This window comes from Echinops telfairi, unplaced genomic scaffold, assembly GCF_000313985.2.
Source record: "Echinops telfairi isolate 266 unplaced genomic scaffold, ASM31398v2 ScPeMD7_9;HRSCAF=40, whole genome shotgun sequence".
Lineage (NCBI taxonomy): Eukaryota > Metazoa > Chordata > Mammalia > Afrosoricida > Tenrecidae > Echinops > Echinops telfairi.
The window spans coordinates 87,204,515-87,212,231 of NW_022103906.1; positions in this window are offsets into that span (position 1 = coordinate 87,204,515).

Here is a 7,717-nt window from a genome sequence, read left to right on the forward strand (position 1 = left end):
TGAATATATTGACCAATCTGGGGTAGTCTTAGTGTGGTAGTTACATAATCTAGTGTCAGTTTGGGACTTGAGAGGATTAAGAGTGAAAGGGTGGATTCTAGTCTGTCAATCATGTCATAACCAATGTGACCTCTGTGTGGGCATGGGCTTCTTCTGAGAATCCTGGGAACTCCTGTATTTCCTTCTTGGGTGTGGGAGACACTTTCTCTCGGTTCACTCCCATGGAGTCTCTCTCTCTCTCTTCTCACTCCCTGAGAGACACTCTGTTGACAAGACACATGGCGCTATACCCTGGCAACTGGAGAAGCCACATGAACCTACCCTGATGCTACCAGACCTCTGTAGCCAGAGACGCCACATGCAGAGCCCTGCCAGTGTTGAGATTCATACAACACCACTGGATCCACAAGACTTCCAACCCTGTGTTGCTCCTGCATTCAGCATCATTGCATGTATTTTGTGTGTCTGAAGAGGTTGGTATCAGATATAGATTGGTATCAGACATATGGGCTACTATTGGACTATGGACTTGATCTGGACTGGGCTGGGACATTTATTCAATATTCAATTGCTCTTGTATATAAACCTCTTTCTTATATACATATGAGTGTCTATGAAGTTCTCTAGTCTACCCAGATGAACACACTCAGCATTCTGCACCATTCATCTAGATGTAATTTCAGAGAACAATGTTTTGTAATTTTACTGCATATGTGGCATGTACATCTTTTACTAAATTTGTCTCTAAATATGTCATATTGCAGACGCTATTGCAAGTAGTGTTGTTTTTCATTTAAAAGTTTGACTGTTCATTGATCCAAAATATGCAGCCATCCAGGTGATGCTGACTTACAGCGATAGGGCAGGCTTGAACTACCCCTGTGAATTTCCAAGACTGTAACTCTGAACAGAAATAGAAAGCCTGGGCTTTCTCCTCTGGAACACCTGATGTTTTCCAACTGCTGACCTTTGGATTCAAGCTCAACACATAAACACGCTGCCCCCAGGGCTCCGCTGTTCATTGATAGTTCTTACTAATGTAACTGATATTGTACACTGATCTTATATCTTCCAACCTGGTTAAACTCATTTACCTGGCCAGTCAATTCCTATTGGAATGTCTACACATATCATTGTGTCATCTAGGAGGACAGTTTCCCCAATTTCTTTCAAATTCTTATTATTTTTCTTGTTTTATTGCAGTAGCTACAATCTTCAGTTGAATAATAGAAGGAAGTCCAGTTTCCTTTGTCGTTTTTCTGAGTATTAACGGGAATGTATTCAAGTTTTCAACATTTAGAATGCTGATAGCTGTGAGGTTTTTGGAGAGGCCTTTATCTGGTTGAGAAACTTTATTCTGTTCATAATTGGTTCAGCGTTTTTAGCAGGAATGGATGCTATGTTTTGTCACAGACTTTTATACATTCTTTGGGAATTCAACTCTTCACTGAATAAACAACAGAATTTATGTCCATGATCTTTCTCAAAAAACACGATGTATTTTGCATGCATATGCAAGTTTATCCAACCTGAATGATTGTTTCACTCAGTAAAATTAACCTATTTACAATTAGTATGCATTTTACTATCTTTCCAATTACATTTTCATAGTATTTAATTTTTCCAAGTGTCTGTAGTTTATTAAGCGTCTCCTTTTCTAAATTCTCCTGATTTTACATAATACCTTCTATTTTATTCTTATGATGATATAGATGGATTTATAAATCTATTAATTTAAGAATAAATGAATTAATTCTTATGTTGACTTAGATTAAGAACACAAATTTGTGTTATGTCATTTAATTATTTCAACTTATTGCTGTCTCTTTTATCTCTATGAAAAAGTTGTCTTTTACCTATTTTTCCTGACTCCTTTGGCCTAAGTTATTCCTGAAACAATTCATAGCATGAGTTGTTCCTAAAATGCCTAAACTTACTTATTGTTGTTCATTAAAAAAAATGAACAGAACATTTTTTATTCTGAAAGTTAGGAATGATATTTTTACTAAGTGGCATTGGCATGCTTGTCTACCCAGCAGAAAAAAGAAAAGTTAAATCTCTATTACACTCTATGCAAATGTAAATCTCATGTGGGTTAGAGATCTTAAATTAAAGAACTGAGAAATACAATGTTTGAACTAAAAACATTTAAGAGCATATTGATGTAACCCCAGAATGTTTTTAAGACTCTTTTCCAGTCAGCTCCAACGCATGGCACAATTTTCGACTCCAGCATTAACTGTTCCCTGCTCTGTGCCAGCTCCAAGATTACTGGTATGGTTGAGCCCGTTGCTGCAGCTCCTGTGCCAATCCACCTGATGGACAGATTCCCTCGTTTTCATGAACCCTTTATTTTACCAAACAATCTTTTCTCCTAGTGACCTGTCCAGGATAAGCAAATGGAAGACACATCAGCCTGGATTCTAGGAAGATTTCTGAGCAGTTCTTCTATAATCAATGGCAGTTCAAAGCATAAACAATACCCTTTAGCCACAATTAAAACACATCAATTTCTCTTTGTTCCTTTTATGCTTCACATTCATATGAGACATGGCCTTTTAGCAAAAGAGGAAATCCTAAAGTATCAAGGAAATCATGGCATGTTTCTTTCATTCTATTATATATTTTCAAAATAGTGAATACTCTTGAATTTGAAGCCTCTTTTCGATGGTTGTAACATATTTGTGTACTACATTATATATGTTTTATATGAAGTTTGTAATTGCTCTTATTTTATTCTTACAAAGAAAACAAGTATACAACTTTATTTTTTCAGCATATCACTAAAATGTCATTGCATGTTTCATATATTACTTTATTGTATTCTTAATTCTGGAGGTGGATAACGAATTTCCTGTACTAGGAAAATTGGACAGCTTTCATCATAGGATGTATTCTACTACTCAACTAATTCCAGTGTATTTCTTCCTTCATGTTTAATTTTCTTTGCTTTTCCACCCTTTTCATAAGCTTGTTTTCTTGAATATATCTTCTAGAAAATTCCATCACTACTTCGTCCTCTGAATGAGATCATTAGATGAGGTCCTGCATAGAGTGTGAGAGAAATGTGGAACAAATTTCTAGTAAAAAGGACCAGGGTTATTATTCTGATAGAGGTCAGTGGAACCCCTAAGACAATGCCCTGTAAGCCTGGGCCTGAACTCCACAGCTAATCAATAATACCAGGGAGATACACACCCCTTAGAACATCCAACTAGTGGGGAATAAATCACACAGCATTTACACAGGTATAAAGCTCAGAAGACAGGGAGAAACAGAAAAAGATGATGGAAAATACAGGGACCATGTGGGGAACATGCTGCTACGTTGTGAAGATTGATATCAATCCATGAATCAAAATATATATGAATTATTGAATGTAAAATCAACTTATTCTGTAAACTTTTACCCAATAAAACCAGAATAAAATGTTTTAAAAAATAGGAAATGAAACAAAAACAGTAGAGGAATAAAACGATTACTGATATTCCCTGCTGTTTCTATTGCTTTAGGTTTACTTGATTTTCTTTTAAAAAATATATTTCTTTATTAATGTTATTTTCCTATATTTCTTGTAAACTGTTTTCATTATCTTTAGGAATAAAAGTTTGCTTGTTTGTTTTCCCTTTTAAAGTTGGAATAGTAGGGGTGGGGATAAATGTAATGGGCGGGAAAAAAATAAATTTGGAATAGTGTTTCTCAAATATGCCTTCTCCTTGATTAATTAGCATATCTGTTTAATACAAGAACTTTCCAATGGGAGACATTATTGCAAAGCAATATGTGAAGCAGGGCCATGAGACTAGAAGTTTCTAAGTGCCAAAATGATTAGGACATTTACAAATCATGTTCTTTCTTAAGAGGGAAGTTGAGTACTACCAATGGAGCATTTTGCTGTTTTGGTTTTGTCCTGTTTTAATTGCCAGGAAGCATTTCCAGGGTAGTGGAGGAATGGAGAAAGCCAACAGGGCTGCTTTTTAGACTGACTAAATCAACTCATCTCTCCTTCATGCCCCTTATTGGTACTTATGGATTCTATGCAAATCCTCTCTCACAATAAAAAACAAATACAATCTCAACCAAATAAACTAAATCTAAACTCACTGGCATCATGCCAAGGCTAACTTATAGTGACTGCTTGTGGGTTTAAAAGACTATCACTGTTTATGGAAGTAAAAAGCCCAGTCTTTCTTCCACAGAGCTGCTGGTGTTTTTGAACTGCCAATCCTGTGAATCACAGCCCAGCAAGATGCACTACACCACCAGTGCTGCCACACCAATAGTATCTTACCCCATTCTGTAAGTTTACATGCCAGTGACAAAGCAGACATTACACTGATCAATAAATCCATGAGGCCTAACATTTCAGACAGTGATTATTACTATGAGATAAATACAACCATATGAAAAGTATAGGGGAAGACAGGGAGAGGGCCCTGACCTTTTCTTCCTCGTAAAGGTTCTTTTCCACAGTAAATATTTGAACAGAAAGAAGACAGGGATTGTGAATTCTTTGCTTTTGTCAACATTTCACATTATTCCCTGTGCTTGTGAAGATGGGAGGCAAATGCAAGGCGCTTCATCATCTAAAGTCCCTTGATTTAAATGTTAGGTGGATTTGAAATAAATCTTGTTTTTATCAGTTTTTCAATGGAGAAAGGTAAAATACTTTACTTTGTAAACAATTATTAGAGATCTACTATGTTAGTCTGGGTTAACTAGAGAAACACATTCATAGACACTCATATGTGCATAAGAAAGAACTTTATATAAAAGAGTAGTTGTATATTAAGAAAACATCCCAGCCCAGTCCAGATCAAGTCCATAAGTCTGATATTAGCCCATGTGTCTGATACCAATCTACAAATTACTCTTCAGACTCACACAAAACAGGCAATAACACTGAATGCATGAAGATCACAGGCCAGTGGGTGGAAAGTCTTGTGGATCCAGTGTTGATAGAAGCATCTCAGAGCTAGTGTGGGTCTCCATGAGGCTCTTCCAGTTCCAGGGCTCTGGCTCTATCAGTATATAGCTCCATGTGGCTTGTCAATAGGAATGCCCCTCAGGAAAAGTGTGTGTGTTTCATCTCCAGTGAGTTATTTTTCTCCTTAGCCCCTCCAAGTGAGGTCATCAAGCTGTGACCTGATTGACAGGCTAAACTCCACCCCTTCACTCTTAATAGTCTCAAATTGACAACAGAGTAGTAGTTACCATATCCATCATATTGTCTGGCACCTTGGACTTATAAAAATAATAAAACTAGAACTGCGCTACTTTTAAAGACCCTTTAAAGAAGGCATCTTATCAAATAGTTTGGTCCTTTTCATTTTTGAATTCAAATTATTGATGTTGGAATAAATGCTTAGAAATATGTAGAATTATTGGACATGAAAAAAAAGTCAAGAAATAAGTGCAACACTCACTTTCACATAATTTCTGGATTTATAGCAATGGCTCAAGGGAAGCAGAACTATTTCTTTATCTGAAAAATGAGCCTGCTGAGAAAAAGGCATGTTTAGAGAAAAAGCAAGATGAAGGGGGCAGAAGAGAGGGGGAGGTCAAGAAACCATAGAATCCCAGTGTGAATGGACTCCTCTTAATCCTGGGATTGAGAGTCTATAAAACCTGGACAGTGTCTATTTCTGTGCCTTTACTATATCTACTCCCAATTGACTCTGTTTCTTTCTAGCTTTTAAGAAGGTCTTTAGTCATAAAGAGCAGCACTTTCCACATTGTGTGCCATGGCATCCTGATTTCCCAGGAAGATTTGCTTATTGCAATTGTGTTCACAGTCTTTAAGATATGAATGTGCATTATGAATCTCGCTAGCCCACAGGATGACATGCTGCACAGCCTTGAGTTTATGTATGTGCTTACAAGCAGCATCTGTAATGCAACTTAGATGAAATGGATTTTCCTTATGGATTGATGCATCCTATACGATAATCATAGCAATATCTTTGACCCTGACGTATTTTAATCTACAAATTTGAGCCAAAATGACCTCAGAAGGCCATCACAAAATATACACTTCTTCTTACCATTTTTTCCTCCATTCAACACACTAATAGAACAACAAAAAAACTGTAGAGAATGTCAGGGTCCGGTGCTTCATTTTTTTCATACTCATTCCAGGCACAGAATTCCCTTCCCTGGCCACTACAGATGATGATCTTGTCATCATTGATTTCCAGATCTCCAAATATCCAGGTAGGAATTAGTAATGGTTATATAAGTTGACCCCTCTGAAAATTACTCTATGCTAAATGTGAGCAGCTGGAGTGAAAAAAAATGCCATCAGATATTTTTTTATCTTATTCTGGTGTGTGTGTGTTCATGTATATATATAGTATTTATAGATACCTCTTTGGGGCATTTTTTAGCCTTATGAATTTATTTTCCTAGGCCTATCCTCTCTCCTTTCATCCATGCACATGTCCCCAGGTTTCTGTGGAATCTTTGGCAATTTGGAGATCAAGAGTTCTCTGATATCTTTCTCTCTGAATGCTTCAGCTGCATCTCTCACAAGTTCTATACCATTACCTTATGCTATTTTCTTAATTGGGTAATCAATGATAGTGTTTGATCCTTGGATATATCCTTCAGGTTCGGTCCCCTGTTTCTGTTCACTATTAATTAACATTGTCTTCAGTTGTAATTCTTAACTTTCAAAGTAAAGGGGGGCTGTGTGTGTGAGTAAATATATATATGACCTAGGCTGTTGGATAAATGGATGAATTTTAGCCTTATATTTTACTAGATGATGATTTAAGTCAATGAAGCAAAAGGCCTCAAGAGTTATGAAGAATCAATTTTCCCTTTTTTATCAACTCTTGGTGATGGCAAGAAATCATGATTTTATTAGGAAACTTCTTGGCACATAGTATTTTATCTTATGACTGCTAAATTTCTACAATAAAAAACCATTCATCATTTTATTCAAATTCCTCATTGTGTAACCAACTACTCTATGATTTGGAAACAAAGAGGAAGGAATAGTAGTTGGAAAAATGGACTTGGTAATAGAAATGAAGCTGGAGACCACATGATAGAATTTGGCAAAACCAATAACTTGTTCATAGTAAATGCCTTTTTCCAGAACACAAAAGGTGAATGACTATACACCTGGGCTTCCCCAATCAAATTGACTACATCTGTGGGAAGACGTTATGGAAAAGCTCAATATATGCAGCTAAAATCAGACCAGGGCCAACTGTGGAAGAGACCATCAATTGCTCATATGTTAAGTTCAGGACAAACCAGAGGAGCAAGAATATGACCTTGCGTCAACCCCGCCTGAATATTGAGAACATCTCAAGAACAGACTTGATGCATTGAACACTACTGACAGAGACCCGATGAGCTGTTGGAGGACATCAAGACTACCATTCATGAAGAAAACAAAAAAGGACCGGAAAAAAGACGAGACCAAAATGTATGCATAAAGAGACTCTTGAGGGTCAGAGCATGGTACCCCATCAGTCTTGACTGAAGGACACACCTAGAGATCAAAAATCAGACCTTGATCTATTTACAGGTTTTTCTTTCTGCTTAAGTTTTTTCTTGTTTAATTAACTTATTCTGCTATGGGTAATTGGGTTCCTTTTTTGTTGTCATCGCTGTGCTGTCACTGATTGCCTATCTTGCTATGGCCTGGTTTTTCATGCATATTAGTATCTCTTCAGATCTATCTAGATAAGATAGACTGGATGAA